Source organism: Phascolarctos cinereus, unplaced genomic scaffold, assembly GCF_003287225.1.
Source record: "Phascolarctos cinereus isolate Bilbo 61053 unplaced genomic scaffold, phaCin_HiC Scaffold_9;HRSCAF=440, whole genome shotgun sequence".
Classification (NCBI taxonomy): Eukaryota; Metazoa; Chordata; class Mammalia; order Diprotodontia; family Phascolarctidae; genus Phascolarctos; species Phascolarctos cinereus.
Window position 1 is genome coordinate 29,159,602 of NW_027556402.1, and position 21,664 is coordinate 29,181,265.

Genomic DNA, 21,664 nt, shown 5'->3' on the forward strand with positions numbered 1-21,664 from the left:
TTGTTAGTGGCCAAGTGGAACTCAGGGGCACAGGGACCGCTCCCTACCATTGAGGAAACATTGATGCGAGCCAAAGTTATTGGCAGAGAGCCTAGATCCCCTAAAGGCACCACAGAAACCTAGCGGAGTGAAATATAACACACCTGCCCTTCCTTCAGGCAGGGGGGCCAGGGTGGTCTGTTATATGAGTATATACAAGTTCTGCAGTGGGTGTTCAATTAGTTTGCTTCAGGTGGAGCTGAGTATTCACTATGGCCCCTTGCTAAAGGGTCAGATGGAGTCAGATGGAATGGATTGTCCAAGGAACATTGAGGATACAAGTGTCACTGGATCACAAAGTACGTGGAGGAAAACCAAAGTGTAAGAAGACTTGGCCAGCATCGTTGGTCCTTTGGTCCTCATGAATGTGGAGTTGTGATAAGTGTGATTGTTGTTTAGTTGTTCAGGCGTGTCCAACTCTTTGTGACCCCGTGGACCAGCACACCAGGGCATTCTAGCCTCCACCATCTCTCAAAATCTGTCCAGGTCCATGTTCATTGTTTCCATGACATTATCTATCCATCTCATCTTCTGCTGTCCCCTTTTCCTTTTGCCTTCAATCTTGCCCAACATCAGGGTCTTTTCCAATGAATCTCGTCTTCTCATTATGCGGCCTAAGTATTTAAGCTTCAGCTTCAGTATTTGATTTCAGTAAATAGTCTGAATTAGTTCTTTAAGTATTGACTGATTTGGTCTCCTTGCTGCCTAAGAGACTCTCAAAAGTCTTCTGCAGCACTACAATTTGAAAGCATCAATTCTGCGGTACTAAGCTCTCTTTATAGTCTAACTCTCACAGCCATACATCACTACTGGAAAAACCATAGCTTTGACTGACTATACAGACCTTTGTTGGCAGGGTGACAGCTCTCATTTTCAGAGCTTTCCTTCCAAGGAGCAAGTATCTTTTAATTTCATGGCCGCAGTCACCATCTGCAGTGATCTTTGAGCCCAGGAATATTAAATCTAACGCTACTTCCATTTCTTGCCCATCTATTTGCCAGGAAGTGATGAGACTAGTGTTTTTTTTTTAATGTTGAGCTTCCAGGACACTTTTACACTCTCCTTTTTCACTCTCAAGAGGTCTCTTAATTCTTCACTTTCTACTGTCAGAGTGATGAGTATCCTGTCTCAGTAGGCTATAATAGATGTAGAAAGGCTCTACCCTTTTTCTTTTGAGCATGTTGCTTGGGACCCTGCCAGTTCTTCATTGGACATCCAATGAAGTGAGGAGACTTATTTTGTTTGTAGTAATAGCAGCTACGAGCAGGTGGAATTGAGTGTGTATTCTTTTCTACATGAGCTTAAAATTAGACCTTAAGTCACTTCCTACCTTTTCTTCTTCGCGTTTCATTCTCTGAGCACAGGTCACCAAATAGAGATTCTAAGAAATGGACATTTCCAGACCCGATAGCTACCTTATGCTTTTGAAAGTTCCTGGGCTCCTGAGGTGATTCCAGCTGCCTAGCAGGAGGTGATTCCAGCAACCACAGTGTTTCTCAGAGAAGATGACCTCTAACAGAATCATCCTGAACCCAAAGGGAATAAAGAGCCATGTCTTCCTAGCCAGAAGATATAGTCTTTGTGGTTGGCTCATACAGCACAGATCTGAGGTAAAGGCAAAATATCTGTTCAACAGTCCTGCAAAATCGTCTTTACTTCCAGGAATCTAATAGATATGATGGGTAATTGTATTGTGTTTTAAGTATTGGTTATTATGAATCCATGATTCTATAGCATCTTAATTTTGGTTCTGGTGATAGAGAAAATAAATAGCTGAACTATAATTGATATCTATGTTGTACATTGAGTACCTTCTCTAGAAGAGAAGAGGTATTGATAATATCTTTTAGGGCAGAACCTAGACATAAGTCACACCTATAATTTGTTCTAGAAAATTCCCTCCCAACTCCAGATTGGAAGTAATGAGTGAGAGAGGATGAGAAAATCATCCTGATCCATTCTCTTTGTAGTTCCCTCAGGATGAACTTGGTCTGTGTGAGTCCAGAGGCAGAGACATTTTTCTTGAGGCAAGCCCTCTGGGCTATGAGAAACAAATGAAAAGAAGGAGTTTAATTTAGTAGAGAGACTACTGAACTGGGGCTCAGGAGATCTGGATTTTAATACCTATCTTGCCACAAACTTGTTGTATGACCTTGGGCAAATCATTTAACCTCTTTGTGCCTCAATTTCCCATCTGTAAAATGAAGGTATTGGACTAGGTGAGACTATCTGAGCTCCAAGGTTCCTCCCAACTCTATAATTTCACTTTTGTTTTTTGAATAAGCCAAAAAGGAGAAAATAGAATATATTTAGGAGGAGAGAAAGATGCCTATTAAATAGAAGATGCTAGAATATGAGAAAGAAGTAATAAAAGAATTAGGGCAATATTAGAGAAATTGTCCACAGCTTCTGGTTCTCCCGAACAGGATTAGTCACACTGTACTCCAGGTCCGCCATTCCAAGCCAATTCTTCCTTCTCTTAGTCTGCTTCTTGGTTGTGCCTTATTTCTTAATCAGTCCCTGCTAGAGCTCGTCAAGATCTTTCCTTTTTGTAACTCCATTAGATTCACAAATTCAATCACCCACTGCTGCCCCTCAGCAATTTTTTCCCACCAAAGGAGGATATTGTGATTAAAACCATTCATTGTCACTAGACTAGAGTGATGGAGGCATTCCCTCAAGGAGTCAAAATTTAGAGACTGCTGACAGTATTTGAAGTACTTTACTAGTGCAGAAACAACTCTTTTTAATGCCTTTCACTTCCTATTTAAGAAATAAAAATAGAAAACTCCAAGTTACTTCATCCTCGCCTGCCTACCCATCAGCCACACAACAGGTGAGGTCCTGTCTGGTCTGTAGGCCTGTTGCCCAGCATTCCATGGACTCAAAAGTAGTATTTGGGGTTTTATTTCATGCTATTGGCCTCAGGAACATTCTGTGCTACTTGTTCAAATTGCATAAATCGCTAATTACAGTGCTGTTCTCTCCTCCTACATACAAAGGGCAGACTAGCTTTTCTAAACTAGCAACTTCTTGAGGTCTCTTTACTCCACAATTCATCAATTAATTGCTTGTACATAAATAAAGCCATCATGTTTTTATTTATGTTAATACAATGTCCGTTTAGTTGACTTTATATTCTTTTGAAGTCTGTATTAGTGCTGTGCAGCACTGATATAAAATAACAATTTTGGCTCCAAAAACATTGATTAAGTGCCCACTCTTTCAGACTTCTGGCCAAGATTGCTGCCTGAAATGGAGGTAGAGCACCCATCTCCCACATTCATCTTCCAGCAAAACCTTGCCCTTCACACCAAATGGAATAATGATAAAGAAATCCAATAAGAAATTATAGCAGTTAATTTCTTCTACCTTGGAAGGGAGGGAAAAGGAATATATAATTATAGTGTGTCTGAAAAGTACTAAGCATTTTTACAAATATTATCTCTCTTGATTCTCATAACATCCCTGGGATTTATGTGCTATTACTATTCCTATTTTACATGAGAAAACTGAGGCAAACAGAAGTTGAGTTACTCCCACACAGCTAGTAAGCTAGTAAGGCCAGATTTGAACTCAAACATTCTTGACTCCAGGCCCATCGCTTTATATAGGACACCAACTTCCTTTAACTGACAGAATGGAACGAGAGTCATCTAGGAGCTTGAAGGCAATAAGAAAGGAGGCGATAGCAAGTCAGCATAGCGTATCTTCCCACCATGAAGAGACACAGGCTCTGTGTTTCCAGGCAACAAGAGTCTAAGCATCCCTTGAAAAAGCTCAGGGACAACAGAAGGCCCCAGGATGGTCAGAAAATTGGTAGGGGGCAGCTATGAAAGCCCCAGAGAATGGCAATGAGCAATGAGGGGCACTCAGACCTAGATAGTCCAGGCCAGGGAACTCCCTAAAACTCTGTCCTGAGATGCCAGAAAGTCCTCTTTGAATCTCAAAGATTTAGCCAGGTCTCACTGTAGGAGCTTCAATTAACCAAAAGAACGCAGGTAACCCGGATAAAGATGAAACAGGACCAACCCCCATCTATAAATTCTAGCAGTGGGTAGAAAGCTGGTACAAAACCTCAAATCAGGAACCGTAGCTGGAGAAATGAATAAAGCTAAGAAAACCCTGACTACTTTCAAAGATTTTTGTAAATCAAGAAATGCAGACAAAGACTAAAAGGGAAAAAATGGATTTTCTACAAGGACCACCAAGAAGTGAAACTAGGGATAAGAAATGAAATAAAAGCTCTGGAAAAAAGAATCAGAAAGAGAACAAATAGCTTAAGGAAAAAGTAGTAAACCTTAACCAAGTAATAGAATCACAGAAAACTAGAATGGATCAAAAAGAAATCAGTGATTCCAGAAAACAGAAAGAAATATTGGAACAAAATCAGTAAGTTTGAAAAAATAGAAGACATAAAATGTCCAATATTTACCTTGAAAACAACTCAAGATCAGACGATTCAAGAATTACTGGACTCCCTGAAAACCGTGATTAAAGAAAAGAGGTCTGGATACTACATCTCAAGAAATTATAAACAAAAACTGCCGAAATTTATCAGAACTAGAGGACAAAGAAAAGAAAAAGATTCCATAATTCACCTCTTGAAAGGAACTCAGGAAGGAAAAGTCCCAGGAAAAAACAGAGCACTCACATCAAAGAAAAATATATAAGTATCTAGAAAGGAATCATTGCCAAGAAACTACAATAACAATTATATAAGACCTGGTAGCTTCTACTTTAAAAAAAAGAGATCTTGAAATACAATCTTCCAAGAGGGAGGAAAGTATATATGGTCTTACAACCTAGAATAATTTACCCTATAAAACTGATTCTAATCTTACAGAGAGGAGATGGACCTTTAAAGGTACAGAAAACGTTCAAGCATTTCTAATGAACAGACCAGAGATAAGCATGAACTTCAAAATGCAAACACAAGAGTTCAGAGAAATTTTTGTATTAGCCCTTCAAGTGGTATCATGAATTTTACTAACATAATGTAAGACTATTTTTCTACTTCTTATCCCTAAAATAACAAATGACAGAATGATCTATTAATCTTTTATTGTAATGGTGAAAATACAGAAAATCATGAAAGGAACAAAATAATAATAATAATAACAATAACTAAGATTTATATGGCACTTTAACATTTGCAAAGCACTTTACAAATATTATCTCATTTGATCCTCACAACAACCCAAGAAGGTAGATGCTAATATTATGCTCATTTTACAGATGAGGAAACTGAGGTTGGCAGAGGTTAAGTGACTTGCCACGGGCCACATAGCTAGTAAGTGTATGAGGCTTGATTTGAACTCAGATTTTCTTAACTCTGGGTCTAGGGCTCTATTTCACCATACCATATAGCTGCCTTCATTATAGAGCATCAAAAGCTAATAAGATCCAATTTCCTCATCTGTCGAATGAACAACCACCATGTTCATAAAAGGAAGAAATAAACAATCTTGCATTCCAGATTTTTGGAATAAAAAACAAGCATTTATGTTTACAGAACACTACAAATAGAGTGTAATAAAAGAAGGTAAATAAGGCTGTGAGGATTGTTCAGTCATTCAGCTTTTAAGAGTAACAGCACGGGCAGCTAGGTGGCTCAATGAATAGAGCACAGGCCCTGCAGTCAGGAGGACCCGAGTTCAAACGTGGCCTCAAATGCTTGACACTTACTAGCCTTGTGACCCTGGGCAAGTCACTTAACCCCAATGCCTAGCAAAAAAAAAAAAAAAAGAGTAACAGCAGAAAAGCATGTCCATCTGTCCAAGGAATGGACATTTAGTAATCTCAAATGACACTAATAAAACTATGAGTCAAGTTTTTAAAAAACTAGGGAACATGACATTTCTAAAGCCCATATTAAAATTCAAGATTGTTAAAAGAATTGGCTGGCTCAGTTTCCAATTTAGTGCATAAGCTAAATAAGAAAATTATTGATGGTTTTCAATACTATTTCAGGTTTAGCAAAACATAATAGGCCTTTATCTGATATTGAGGGGGCAATAAAATTCCAAGAGAAAAATGGAATACATACAGGCCTTTCCCTTTATTTGTATTTGACAGAGTACAGCAAAGATACCAGGACATATGCATAGAAATATAAATAGATATTTTAAGCATATTAGAGAAGAGAATTCCAAAATTGGCATTGTAATTAAAGAGACATCTACAATTTCAAGTGATTTATTTCTGGTGTGAAGTTCAGTTAGCTCCTAAAGGAATAACATTATTTACTGCTTTAAAAGCAATGTCAATTTTGTCTTTAAAATGTCTTTAAAAGCTGTGTCAATCACAGCAGAGTATATTTTCGATTCATTATTGTCTGCTTGAAATGACTGTGACTTTAATATTGAATATTTAAAAGCAAACAATTGCATTTTGTTCTGATGATGCTAATACAATTTTGAAAAGAAAGTCTGGAGTCACTATGAAATTGTTAGGAAATTTTCCTTAAATCATCATTTGGTACTGTTTATATTATTTATTGCTATTATCACTTGATGGTTCAATATCTGAAATAAAATAAGTTACTTCAAAATATTTCTGAGGAAAGTTTATTGTATTTATTATCAATCTAATAAAAATCAAAATGAGCTAGAAAATGTAGCTAAAAGCTTGAAATTGAGTTTATTCAAATTGAGTACTGGAACCAAGATGGGCATGTGATTTATGAGCTCAACAGTGTACATAACTTGCATTATAAATTTATTTTTCATCCTTTTTATTCTGGATTGGCAAAGAGGTTAGATAAAATTAATTTCTAGCAAGACCTTGCTTCAGCGATTGCCATTTCTGGGGAAGTTTTATCACATCCAACTGAATTACAGTCAAGGTCAAGGAAAATTGATGAAATGCCCTAGAAAACTGGAAATGTGAAGCATGAATCTCAAGTTGAAGATTTGCTTAAGTCAGGTAAGTTTGAAGATATGCCATTTAATAATGGCATGCTGCTAGGTGGCAAAATGGATAGAGCTCTGGGCTAGGAGCTAGGAAGACAGAAGTTTGAATTTAGCCTCAGACACTTGTTAGCTATATGACTCTGAACTAGTCACTTTCCTGGATACCAAAATAGTACCTACCTCCCAGGGTTGTTGTGGGAATCAAATGAAGTAATAGTTATAAAGCACTTAACATAGTGTCTGGCACACAGTATATATACTTAATAAATTCTTGTTTCTTTCCTTACTTAATGTTCTTCCTAGGAATATGTTCTTACATTATAATACAAAAATATAATTCAGCAATGAATTTATGTCATTTATCAGACAAAAAACAATCATGAAAGCATTTTTAATTATTTTGATCTATTTGAAAAACCTACTTAGTCTTACAAAGAACTAACTTCACCATGGATAGCTGGTAAAAAAAAATGTATCATTTAAGTGAAATTTTAACACACGGAATTGATTTTCGGGGTATTTTGTAGATAAAACCACAGAATCAATCAATGACCCTGTAGTCATGCACAAAGTTCAAGGGAGCTCACATAATCACAGGCAGAGGTGCTGAAGCTGAAAGAGGTTTCAATTTAAGAAATATAATTTGCATGAGGGTGAGAAATAGTTTAACAGTACGTCATAAGTCAGATTTAATGACAAACTTACTGAAAAAAGAGTCAGGGAATTGAAACAAAACCTCATTTGTCAAATCGTGGTTAAATATTGGCTGCTGATATGAGTTCGGCAAAAATCAACAAAAGCTTTCTGTGAGAATCAATTAAAATTGTATATTATATTATGATTTGTAGATTTATAGATTGTAGATTTGTACAATCTACAAATGTACTGATATACATCCTTTATATCAGTATAATTTATAATAAACATATAGATCTATGCATATTTTTTTCAGAGCTAGTTGTTAAATATTAGCCAACACACCACTGGCCGAATTGAAACTACTCATTCTAAGACACAGTGAATAATTTACTTAAGGAAGACGTTTTTGAACCAAGAAAGATTGTTGAAAAAAGAGGCAAGACTTCTCCCATCTCTAGAGTGAGGGTGCCAGATAACCTCAAAACTAAGGACCTATGGGAATCAAAACAAAAGAAGGTTCAACCAATCCTCAATTAATTGTTGTTGCCTCACTGAAAGAGTTATGTAATGTCCCAGCAAAAAGGGCACTGGGAACAGATAAAGATGGCTGAAGGTAGAAAAGACTACAACTGTCCATTAGTGAATGAGCCTCAGGAAAGCCAAGAGAGCTATGTCTAGCAAGGAGACCATATCCTACAAAAAGGTTAGCATCCAAGCAAACTTCCCAGCAAAGCATGGCACCAGCTGTCCAGTAGCAAAATAGCCTGCTCAGTCCTATCTGGCAGCCACTGTCTAGCAGCTGCTGAGCCAGGTGAGAAGACAGCAAAATGATGTGTTCAACTCATCAGCAGATTGGCCATTCCAGCTGAGACATTTCACCTTAGGAAGAGAAAGCACAGGTAAGCTGTAGGACCCATTGAGACTTCATGCCCTGCAAAGAGGCAGCTCAGCTGAGAAGCAGAGTGATTTGTCCTTCATTGACATAATGTCCCTCTGAAAGTGTCATGAGAAATCTCTACAGAGAGAAAGGATATTAAGGCTCAGTAATTCAAGGGCTGTGAATTGGCTTGGCCATGTTTATTACCAATACGTGTGCCTCACTCCCAGAGCACTTTAAGTTCATATCTACTTCCCCTTGCTGCAGACTACAGATATTTTTATGGGAGAATATGCGTTGTAACTATTGTACTTATGTTGCTATTTGAGTAAATGCATTTGCTAAAGAACTAAATCTGCTGTCTTACTATTAAGCAGAAACTCACCCAGTGGGGGCTCCTGGGATAATATTGGGAGGATATCTACCCACAGGGTTACTTTTTGAACCCTGAAAGTACTAACAGTCACCCCACTGGGGACAACTCAACCTGTCAGCACTAATTCCAATTGTACAAGTGAATCCCAAGGTGATACTACATGTTTGATCTAGGAGAACTGAAACAGCAAATTCCACTATTAATCCCTCTCTCTCACCCCACATGTCCAATCTTGTTGTTTCTGCTTCTACAGCATCTCTCACATTTATTCCCTGCTCTCTACTGACACAGTCACTAAATGTGTTCAAGCTTTTATCACCTCTCCCCTAGACTATTACAAGAGCCTCTTTATCAATCTCCTCACCTCAGCTCTTTCCCTACTCCAATTAATGCTCCACACAGCGGCCAAAGTAATCTTCCCAAAGCACACATTTGAGCATGACATTCTCCTACTCAATGAACTTCAATGGCTCCCTATCACCTCCAAGATCAAATGTAAAATCCTCAGTTTGACACTGAAAGCCCTTCAAATCTGGTTTGAGCCTACCTTTCCATCCCTAGTATATATTACTTTCCTGCATGAACCAGCCCAGGCAAATTGTCATTATTGCTCCCTCTATCCCCTATTTCCCTTTGCCCTGCTTGTCTGGGCCCACCTCTATCACTTAAAATTCCTACCTTCCTTTAAGGATCTATTCAACCTTAACTCTTCCTGGAACTTTTCTTGTTCCCCCCACTACTGGTGCCTTTCACTCAAAATTATCTATTTTATGTCTGTTTTAGATATGCCTATATCTGTAGATGGTGTCTCCTCTGCCCAGATTATAAACACCTTGAAAGCAGGGCCTGTTCTGTTTTCATCTTTCTTATCTCCAGCACCTAGGACATAACCAAGTACTTAAGAAATGATTGATTGAATAAAAACATTATTTCATAAGATGACTATTACAGGGTCCAAATCACATTTGGTCTTACAATTTCTCAGAATCCGTATCGTTGCCCATAAGTACAAATAGAAAATGGCCCAGGGGGGCAGCTGGGTGGTGGAGTGGATAGAGCACTGGCCCTGAATTCAGGAGGACTTGAATTCAAATCCAGCCTCAGACACATAACACTGACTAGCTGTGTGACCTTGGGCAAGTCACTTAACCCCATTGCCTAGCCCGCCTCCCGCCAAAAAAAAAAAAGCACTAAGAAAATGGACCAGGTCTGACTTCTGGGTTATGTGAATAACAAGATAGAAGAATAGAGACGTCTTCTGATCCTTATGATTTCTCTCACCTCTCCAAAATAAAAGTTATGTATAAAGATAAAGCAACATCAGGTATCTCTATGGACACCAGTAACCCAAAAGAAGGTAAAAAAACTCCACAAACTAATACCTAACTCAAGCTCGCTCAGTACCCCATCTCCGAGAACTTCAGAAATCAAAACTCCAAATTACAGAAATCATCTCAGGCTACAATAGCACCAGTGTGGCAATGCTACCTACTGCTGAGGAACGGAGGGAACAGGATAGGCCACCGAGCAGGAGGTGGGAGGGTGCCATGTGACAACCCACTAATTCTGATGGGAGGAACCCAGCATCCACCTGGGGCCAATTCTGTCTTCCCCAAAGTCACTTGAGGTAGGGACGTAGGCTGGTGAACTGTGAATTTGTCCAGCATGGGAAGAGGTTGAGACACTGAGAGCCATCCCCTAGGGAAACTACCATCAGAAAATGTGAAATAGGGAAAAATATAGAAGAAAAAAAGACTGAAATTATCAAAGACCTCAGGTAGAAGAAAACTCAAAGATTTTAAGTATAAGCAGATAAATCAACAGGGAAAACACTACTAGCAGGAGGAAAGGTGGTGTCCACATCTAGTAAATAAGTGCAGGCATCTATGAATAAATATAGAGGACCCTGTGGAATTTGAACCCACACCACACTATTCCTAAGTAGTCTGAAAGAGAAACGAGAATTTTGAGAGCAGAATCTCCTGCCTGCACAGCAGAAATAATTAGAAGAATAGAAAAATTTGAATCTGTAGTGGCAAGTTTCACCAAAGAAACAAAGAGAGGACAGCCGATTGGCAATGCAAATACACAGAGGCCAAAGACAATCTAGAAGAAGAGAAGTAAAAAGTTATAACATTCATGAAAACATGCTCTCTATTCAAGCAAAATATTTTGATCTCAAAGACAGGATGTGTAGAGATAACTTAAGGATTATAGGTCTCTCAGAAAAACATGACAAGTCAAAAAACCTGAACACCCTAATGCAAACAAATCATACAAGAAAATTAAGTCAGTCAATAAATATTTACTAGGCACCTACTATGTGCTTAACACTCTGCTAAGCTCTAGGGATACAAAAATCGCCCAGAAGTTCCAAACACAGAAAGTGAAATTCCGATGGAAAGAATGCATTCCAACTGAAAAAAAAAAAGTCCCAAGACTGCAAACTCCAAGACATATAGTGGTTAAGTTTACCAGTTCAACTCAGAAATAACAAATTGTGGTAGTGACCAGGAAAAAGATGCTCCAATGCAAGGGAAAAGAAATTCAAATAAGACAAAACTATTCTGAACTCACCAGAAAATGCAGGAGGGAATAGAAAAATGTGTTCTGAAGAGCAATGGAGCTCAGGTTGCAACTGAGGGTGACTAACTCTACAAATCTGAGCTTAATAAATGAAAAAAAAGACAATAAGTAGGCATTTGAAACATTTTTTGAAAGAAAGTCAGACCTGAAAAGATGATTTAGAGATTACTTACTAAATATACACAAAGAGGCAGGGGTGAAGACAGAAATAAGGTAAAGAAAATGGTGGAGAGGCAGGCCTGGAGTGTTATGGAGAGAACCTCGTAGCACCCCACGTGCAAGTGAAGTTTTGTTTTGCAGACCTAACCGGAGGAGCTTCTGGGGCCCACCGACATCTGAAGGAGTGGGAGGATCTGAACCTAGGCAGGACATTATGAGGCAAATAAAGAAGTGAGATGACCAGAGGGGTGATGTCATTCAGTAGTGGGCTGCATAATTGGTAGTAGGGAGCCCTGTTATGGGTCAACATCCTCTCTATCACCTGCAGGAATTGACATTTTTCTGGGAGTGAGGCACATTAGAAAAGGGGAATCTTTAGCAATGGCAAAAAAAAATAAAAACATAAAAAAGCCACAGATAAAGGGGAAAGCCCAGAATGCATTTTGACTCTGTGAGAAATGGATTGGTTGTTTGTTATCCTTCGTGCTTGCAGAGTGCCAGAATGACATTACTATGTTGGGGTCAAGAGTCCAACTGTGGCTAAGCAGACCAATATGAGCTCGGAAGTCTCTACCATAGGTCAGGCACAAATAGTCCATATGAACATTTGGAGTGGAGATGGCTCTAAATTTGTGCTTCATGCTACTTTTGAGCTATTGCAATTCTGCTTCACTCATAGAGCATGGCAGCTTCTTGGAAATGGGCATGCCAGGCTGGGCAGTCTTGTGCCAGTGTCTCCCCATGTCTCATGATCAACTCCAGATGTCTTCAGAGGGACCTTGAAAGTGTCTTTGTATCACTTCTTCTGGTCTCTGTGTGAGTGCTTGCCTTGTGTGAGTTCTCCCTATAATGGTTTTTTAGATAATTTATGTTTGGCATTTGAACAAAGTGGCCAGCCCATCAGAGATGCATTCTGTGCAAGAGTTTGAATGCTTAGCGGTTCAGCTCGAGAAAGAACCTCAGTGTCAGGTACCTTATCTTGCCAAGTGATTTTCAGAACCTTCCTAAGAGTAATTTGAAGTAACTGAATTTGAAGTAATTTGAATTACTTCAAATGGAAGTAATTTAGTTTCCTAGCATGGCACTGGTGTACTGTTCAGTTTTCGCAAGCATACAAAAATGAGGTCTGCACACCAGCTCTGTAGACCTTCAGTTTGGTAGGCAGACTAATCCTTCTTCTCTTCCACAGTTTCCTTTGGAGCCTCCCAAACACTGGGCTAGCTCTGGCAATGCACATGTCAACCACATCATCTACATATACATCCCTGGAAAGTACACTGCCAAGGTTAAGTGAACTTATCTACAGCATTCAAAATCTATCTGCTGTAACTGATAGGTCAATGTATAGATGGTGTGGTGCTGGCTGGTGGAGAACTGTTTTCTTGGTGTTAACTGTCAGGCCAAAATTAGCATAAAGCAGAGAATCAATCCATACTCTGTTGTATCTCAACCTCAGAGGCTGCAATGAATGTACAATCATTGCGAACAAAAAGTCACACTCCAACTCTCCCTCCACTTTAGTCTTGGCTTGTAGACTTTTCAAGTTAAATAATTTACTATCACTATGGCACTTGACCTTGATGCTATGTTTGTCCTCACTGGAAGTGTCTGATGACATTGCTGGAAACATCATACTGAAAAGCGTGGGAGCAAGCACATAGCCCTGCTTCACTCCTGTGGTGACCGGGAAAGCAAGAGAGTATCATTCATTATCTAGAACCCAGGCAAGGATGCCATTGTGGAACTGGAATACAATACTGATGAACATCTCCAGGCAACCGAATTTTATCATGATCTTTCACAAGCCCTCACGACTGACAGTATCAAAGGCCTTGGTCAAGTTGACAAACATTGTGTATAGACTTCAGCTCTATTTCTGGTATTTCTTCTAGAGTTGCATGGCAGCAAATACCATATTGTCCATTCCTTGGCCCTTTCTGAAACCACACTGCCTCTCAGGTAGATGACCATTTTCCAGGTGAAGGATCAGCCTATTAAGGAGGACTTTGGCAAGAATCTTGATGGCAATGACTAACTCCTTTGTGATTGTCACAAGACAACTTATTTCCCTTATAGAGATGGACAATGGAAGCATCCTTGAATTCCTGGGGGGATAGCCTGCTCTTGTCATATAACCCTGAAGATTTCAGCCAGCTTTTATATGAGCAATGGATATCCTGCCTTGCTGGAATAGAATCAGCACCAGGTACTTTGCCACATGAGAGGAGCCTAATGACATTCAAAACTTCTTCTTCAAGTAGAAGTTCAGCTAGAGAGGCATTGAGTTCAACCTGAGGTATATGGCCAATGGCTTCAGCATTGAAAGATGACAGTCTACTGAGAACACTATGGTAGTGTTCAGCCCATCTCTCCAGGATCATGTCCTTATCACTAATCAATGTGGCTCGTAAGTAGTGGAGATGTACTATATGTCTTTGGACCATAAATAGCCTTCAGGGCATCATAAAAGCACTTTGGATTGTTACTATTAGTGTGAAACTGAATTTCTTCTGCCAAGAATCCTGCATCTGTCTAAGCTTTATTTGCACCTTACTTTTGGTGGAATTAAATGCTGTCTTCTTAGAGACAGATGAGCTATCCTGCTGGTAAGTTTTTGGTTTTGGTGGAGGTTCGGGTTTTTGTTTAGTAGCTTCTGAATTTCCCCATCATTTTCATGATGTTTGCGAGTGTTCTGACCCAGATGAGTACGTGTAGTGCTGTACACCCTGATCTCTGAAAGCTACCCATTCCTTTCTGCTCCATTGTTGCCAGCTGTGTGTTGGCTCAGCTTTCCCTCCTAGCAATGAACTGTTTCCAAAGAAACACTCTAATCTGTTGACATTAAGTCTTCTGGTAGTCAGTCATCTTCCCTTGGGGCCACTGCTTTTGTTGAATTTGAATATTTACCTTGGAGAGGATAAGTCTATGATCAGTCCCGTACTCTGCACCACACATTGCCTTCATCACTCTAACATCCTGTCTGTCTCTTCTCCTTATAAGGGCATAGTCTATTAAATGTCAATGCTTACTGCGAGACCATCTCCATGAAGTTTTATTGTGTTTAGGTAAATGGAAGTGCTGGTGATGAGGAGGTCATGAGATGTACAAATCTTCAGTAGTAAACAACTGTTGCTATTGCCTGTTTGTGACTCCACTCTTCCAAGGACTCCCTACCACGTCTGGTAGTCTATGCCTACTCTTGCATTAAGTCACCCAGAATTATTAGCTTGTCCTTTTTCAGCACATTGGTGATGAGGGTCTCTTGGTCTTCATCAAATTTTTCTTTGACCTCATCAGAGTTCATCATGATGGGAACACAAGCTCTGATGATGGAGGCATGGAGCTTCCTGCAAGCGGCAATCACATTCTCATGAGTCTACTGTTCACTCCTTTTGGGAGGCATACAAGCTTGTTGATTATGTGAAACCTATGCCAGCTTCATGGCACTCCCGCTACCGCTGCTCCAGAAAAAAGATTTATTCAGCTCCACCTTTGGTAAGTTGGCCTTCATTTGCCAGCCTTGTTTTACACAGGCCTGCTATGTGGATGTGACAATTGCTGAGTTCTCTTGCAACAAGAGCTGTTCACCTTTCAGGTCTACTGGATTTTGTGTTGTCCATAAGCGTGCACAGAGTCCCTGTATGGATGGTGAGTGCAATCATTTTGCAGAAGTTTTGGTACATATTTTTGTGTTTTGGCCACAGGGTGGGATCCCTGCCTGCTGCAGTAAACAGACCAGGCTTGGGTAAAGCAGACAATTTTTAGGGCACCTTTCTAGCCCCTTCCTCACACCAGGAGATGAGCAATGCAGTCCTTAAAAGGCTGCACAGACATCCAGGGGGCTGCCAAATCCCGCTGCTGCTTCCAGTAAGAAGACAACCCTATAGCTTGGACCACCTATGTGCAGGCAGGCTCATGACTACAGCTCCCACGGTACCTACATCTGCTGCTTCTCCACTTGCTTGTTTCCACAGGACTTTGAGATAGGTAAAAATGGTAAAAAATGGTGTGGGTGATATCTTTTGATTCGTGCGTAAATTGGATTTAAGTGAGGCAGAGCTGCACGGAGCTGTTGGCTTCACTCTCTCTTCTAGAATCATCATAGTCCAGCGTCAGGGCAGAGTCAGGATCACTAGCGATGGCCTGGGATGTAGTGGATGACTCTTCGATGTCTAACCAAGCTCCAAGTGCTCCACAGTACCTGTGTCAACAGCCTTCATGGCCATTGGAACAACTTGTTCTCATGTTTCCATTTCACCAGAGTAAGTCTTCACGTGCCTCCCTAACTCACCAAAGTGTTTTGAGACCTCCTTAGTTACCCTTAACCTGGTTTAGCCAATCTGCTGTGATGCTTTACTGGGGTGTGGCTGCTGTGCATGCTACAGCTTACTGGAGCCACAGGTGGGTCAGGTAGACCCCAGAGGTGGAAAGCAGCCCTAAAAAGGGCTTGGCAAGCCCTCATAACAGAGGTACCAGCCTTCCCTGAACATACCCTACACCCCATCAATATTAACTGATAACATTGATAATAGATTTTGATGACAGGGAATACTACCTTTCAACTCCAATTAAGTGAAATGTTATCCCCCCAATTCCATTCTTATTAGTAGACCTGTGTTATAATACATTGGATTCTATTATTATTATCATTACTATTATTGTATTTTGAATTTTGTCACTAAAATTTGTTTTATCTCTTATCAAATAAATACCTATGCAGTATCCTCTATTTTCCCTTGGCCCACAAAACCTAAAATATTTACTATTTGGCCCTTTATAGAAGATTTTACCCTTCTCAGAATTTTTTCCCCTTGGGTGAGATCTGGGTTCCTCCATTTAGGCTGAGCTGAGATACCTCACTCCCAATGGGAGAGCTCATTTATTCTGTGTATTATCTGGTATATATTCTCATGTACATACTTTCTCAGATTCCTGTTTGCTATCAGTTTGGATAATTGGATTTTACTTTCTATTTGCTACAGATGACCATTGTGGAAGTGGTATTTGATGGGAAGGGAGTTAAGCCTTAGATATATAGCTTGGGATACGCCATGATTAAGACATACTTGTCAGGATTTCAATCTGAGCATAAAAATTATTCCCCCTAAACTAATAATATTAAAGGGGGCAGATACATATAATTCTGCTGCATCCCTTACATGTACACTAAAGAGTACCTTGGCCTTGTCAGGGAGAGACCTTGTCAGGTGTCTAGACACCTTAATAGATGGGAGCAAATAGTTGAAGGCTTAGTACAGAACAGCTCAACAACCATGAGAACAACAGAGACAATGCAGGAGAGAAGGGAGATGTGATGTTCAGCAGAGACAGGGAGACATGCCACCCTGCAGAGACAGCAGAGACCAGAGATAGGACACCCTACAAAGATTTATTCCAGAAAACATAGGCAGCTCTGCAGTGTCAGGGATATAGAGTCACTTGGGCAACACGTGTACTCCAGCCACATACGGCACCACAGGACTGCTTGACATTTGTGGATTTGGGGTATGTGGGTTCCTGAGACGTGCCCCCTATGAATGTTGTGCCCAAGGATGAGTGCCTAGTGTATGTCCCTTAGCCACATGTGTTTCCTACATGTATGTTCTCTAGCCATGAACATTGTCATGCTTTCCCCCACATGTGGTAATCCATCTGTACATGGTCCTACATACATTCTCTTGTCACTTTGTGGTGATATTTGATTAAATGTCTTTTATTTTTAACTATTTTGTCCATGGGCTGATCAACAAATGAAAATGTATCAGTGGAAACTTGTGAGTGGCTAATCAAACAAATATTTATTAAGTACCCACTGTGTGTCAGGCACTGTGCTAAGCATCGGGGATACAAAAAGAGGCAAAAGATAGTTTCTGCCTTCAAGGAGCTCACAATCTAATGGGAGAGATTACATGCAAACAAATATATATAAAGCAACCTATATAGAAGATAAAGCAAAAATAATTAATGGAAGGAGTACCTGGAATTAAAAGGGGTTGGGGAAAACTTCCTGTAGAAGATGGGATTTTAGTTGGAATTTAAAAGAGGCCAGGGAGGTCAATGGTCATGTGAAGTCTTTCCTCCATATCACAGATGTCCCATAAGATGCTCTTAGCAGAAAGTATCATGCATAAGGTTTGTAAGATCAGTCAAAGAATGCAAGGGAACAACCCTATCCATGGAAAACAGCTTAACAATTGACTAGAAAATTCTTTTAAGAACATTCAATGATGGAACATGTCGCAATCCTTATTTAGATATCATAAAGGGATGTATTTAGGGAAGTCTTACATGCAAATATAACAACATTGAAATGATATATAAAAAGCACAAAATATTGGGAAATGTGATGACCACTAACCTACAAGAAATGTTAGCTATCACTTTATGGAAATGTTTTTCACTTGAACCCAGCATGTAATGTATGGGAAGTGGGTAACGTGGGCCGAGACTATGGGAACAAAGCCAAGGAATTGGCTCTGGGAGAGGGCATGTGGGAAAAGGACAGGACTGGATGCTGGTAAACACCTCCTTGTTGGAACCACAACCCACCCTTTAAACTTTACATTCATTTAGAAAAGTGGAGAAATCTGTTAGTATAACACTTGTCGTGTCATACCTAAACAAACAAAAGGATTTTTTTTTTGCTGCCCAAACAAAACACTGATATGATGTGTTGTGTTGCATGTAGCAAAAATTTTTTCCTCTTCTGCACGCTTACAAATAAATGTTCCATTTTATTGCTGGGCATTATATAGATCAACACAGAACATATAAAACCTTAGGAAAACATTATTCTTTCCGGAAACACTCTGCTCAAACGAAAACACACTCCCACTACTTATGGCTGATTGCTTCGCCAGTTGCATTTCCTGCTGGTTGCTTGACCCCAAGGGTATTGTCAGTTTCCCAAGCAAAGCAGTTTGAAAATAGACTTGGGTCAGTATTGGGAGAGTTAACATTTGATTTCCTCTTAAGTTCTGATAAAAAATCGCTGAACCTGGGAATTTCTATCATAATTGCAACTGTTGCCACACCAGACATACCAGTCATTTTGATGACTCTCCTTAGCCACCCACCCTCTGGCTATGTTTACCTTTATGAAAATGTCCTTGTGAAAAATGCCCTTACAAATTAGTCAGAGTTAATAGGAAAGCTACTTGGGTAGACATTAAAAAGCAAAATCAGACGAAGACATTATTTAAACGGGCCCATTCATTCTGAAGTTTCAGTAGAGAGAAAAACACCTTTATAAGTTACATATTTTATGAAGACACAACCATGAAGCAAAACATAATTGTAGTGCTTGAGAATATGACCAGGGACATAAGGGAAAGGCATACAAATTAAATCTTTGGTCATTTATAGCTACAATAAATGGGGAATGCAAAAGAGCCAAACATACTTTAGGTTGATATGTGAGAAGTTGGATAAGGTGAGAATTCTCTGGACAAGATGTGGATTTTCTAGGTAACATGTGAATTCTTATCCTAGGTCAGGTTAGGATGAACTTGAGGACCTAGGGGGCCACATGTGGCCTTGGGGCCCGCAGGTTCCCCACCCCTGTCCTCATTGCCCTGCTGAAGAGATAATTTTTTTCCGGCATTAATATAAGTTTATGGCTTCTTTTTTATGGTAGCAATGAGAATTATTGAGGGCATATGATAAAACTATAGAGTTCACATACCTATGACCTCTGGGCTTGACTTTTAAAAGGACAGAGACATAGAGGCACAAAGAGAGAAGTCATAAGTGGGGTTAGTCCCAGATGGATAGCCATAAAGACTCATTTCCAAGGGAGGGAGGGAAGTATTCAGAGCCTGGAGAGAAGAGACAAGTAAATTCAGATTCAAAGGGGCCTAGAAAGAAGGGCTTAGGCCAGACTATAAGCAGATCCCCAAAGGAGAAGCATAATCAATCAATCAACAGAGCAATTAAGCACCTACTATGCGCCATGCGCAAATACGATGAACGAAAAAATTGTTACTTTCAAGGAGTTTGCATTCTAAGAATAAGTAAGGCAAAGAGCCGCGTATATTCAGATTCAATCCAGATTTATTCCTTCACTGGTATTCTGATTCAAGTGAACTACAGAGGTCCCATGAGGAGGTGGGTTCCAACTGAGGGTAGCTTGTGTGATATCCAGAAAGAGGAAGATAATTTTCCTGACCGTTTAGGGGCTCAAATATGAGCTCCTTCTGTACTTTATGTCAGGCTTTTAAAATCCTGTCCTTTATTAAATAATTAACGTTATTATGATACTAATCATATAGTATTCATAAGACTACTATTATTATTATTATGAGCAATAATCAAGCCTTTGTGCTTGCATAAAAATTGAGTGCTCTTTTTAGGAGAGATGTGAACCAGAGTCTGATGCATCCAGAGGAACGTCTGAATAGTTGACTGACCCAAAGAGTAGTCATTAATGGTTCAATGCCAATGTGAAAAGAGGCTTCTGGTGGAGTTCTCCAGGAATCCATGCTCGTATAATTTTATTTTCACTGACTTGGTTAAAAGTATAGATGGCATCATTTTCAAATTTGCAAAGGGCAGTTAGCCTATTAAATGACAGATCCAGGATTCAAACATATAGGCACAAATAAAACACGGTGCAGATATTTAGCATGCTTGGCCCATACTCTTCACACTTTGCTAATTGTAATCTTAATGATCAATCTCTACTCCCCAGAAATCTCCTCCACAGCACTGTCAGCAGCCTTATACAGGACCAGAAACTAAGCCTTGGCAGTTTTCACCTTTTCCTTTCTGTAACTTCTGGAGTACCATTGTCCTATATGGTGACTACTATTTCAGGTCAGTCCACTGGTGCTTCATTTCACTTCCTGGGTATCTTGGCAGCTTTACCACGAGCTTTGGTACTGATTGATCAGCCCTCCTCCCCCTGACCTTCTCCACCTCCAGTTTTCTTACTCTTTAGTTCTGCAGTCGTGATTAAAGAAACTCTGCCACTATTCCTGAAAAGTCATTCCTCAATATGGCCCCCGTTCATCATGAAAGTAGACAGTTCTGCCCTCAAGGAGCTTACCATCTAATGGGAGAAGACAATACACAAAAGGGAGCTGAAAGGGGTGGGAGGTATCCAGCACAGATGTTCTGTAGAGTGGAAAAGAAGCACAGCTGCTGATGGAAAATGGAGAGTTGCCTAGAAAGTTCTGAGCCCTCTATAAAGGGAGGCTTTGTTGTTACTACTATTCAGTCATGGCTGACTCTTCGTGACCCGACAGACCACGCTGTCCATGGAGTTTTCTTTTCAAAGATAATGGAGTGGTGCCATTTTCTTCTCCAATGGATTAAGGCAAACAGGTGAAGTGACTTGCCCAAGGTCACAGAGAAGATAATATTTAAACTCAGGTCTCCATGAGCCATCTAACTACCCAAAAGGAAGGCTTTAGGAAGAATTTATTACTCTAATCTCCAGCCCTCCAATCAGAAAGAAGAGGCAGCCAAGGGAGTCAAACACTGATGGGGCATCTAGGTGGTGCAGTGGATGGAGTTTTGAGCCTGGAGTCAGGAAGACTCATCTCCCTGAGTTCAAATCCAGCCTCAGACACTTACTAGTTGTGTGAAGCTGGGCAAGTCACTTAACCCTGTTTGACTCAATTACTTCATCTGTAAAATGAGCTAGAGAAGGAAATAACAAACCACTCCAGTATCTTTGCCAGGATAACCCCAAATGAGATCGTGAAGAGTCAGACACAAGTGAATCAACTGAATAACAAATCAAAAAGTGAGTCAATCTGCATGGTAATTAGATTTCAGGTGGTCAGTTTACCCTGATGGTCCCTGGACATCAAAACCAAATAGAGCAGCTGATAGAAAAGTATTTCCTGCCAAAACAAGGAATTATGATAAGACTAACCATAGAGAAATACATTTCTCAAAGGAACGAAGCTGGCCTTTAGCAATCCCTGTGACCTCAAAGCTATCACACTTCCCTCCATTTCTACTCTGCCACAGAAAGCTGCCGATTGGCGATATACTCTAAATTAGCCTAAACACTACAAAAGTCCAATCTGTACCTTATAAAGCTGAAGCTGTTCTTAATCAACGTGG

The 21,664-nt window shown here is 39.9% G+C and overlaps 1 pseudogene; it reads left to right on the forward strand.

Annotated features, from left to right (window-relative positions):
- LOC144455428 (E3 SUMO-protein ligase KIAA1586-like) overlaps positions 1-6,720 on the forward strand; it is a 45,742-nt pseudogene extending 39,022 nt beyond the window's left edge.
- Positions 6,721-21,664: the final 14,944 nt, after the last annotated feature.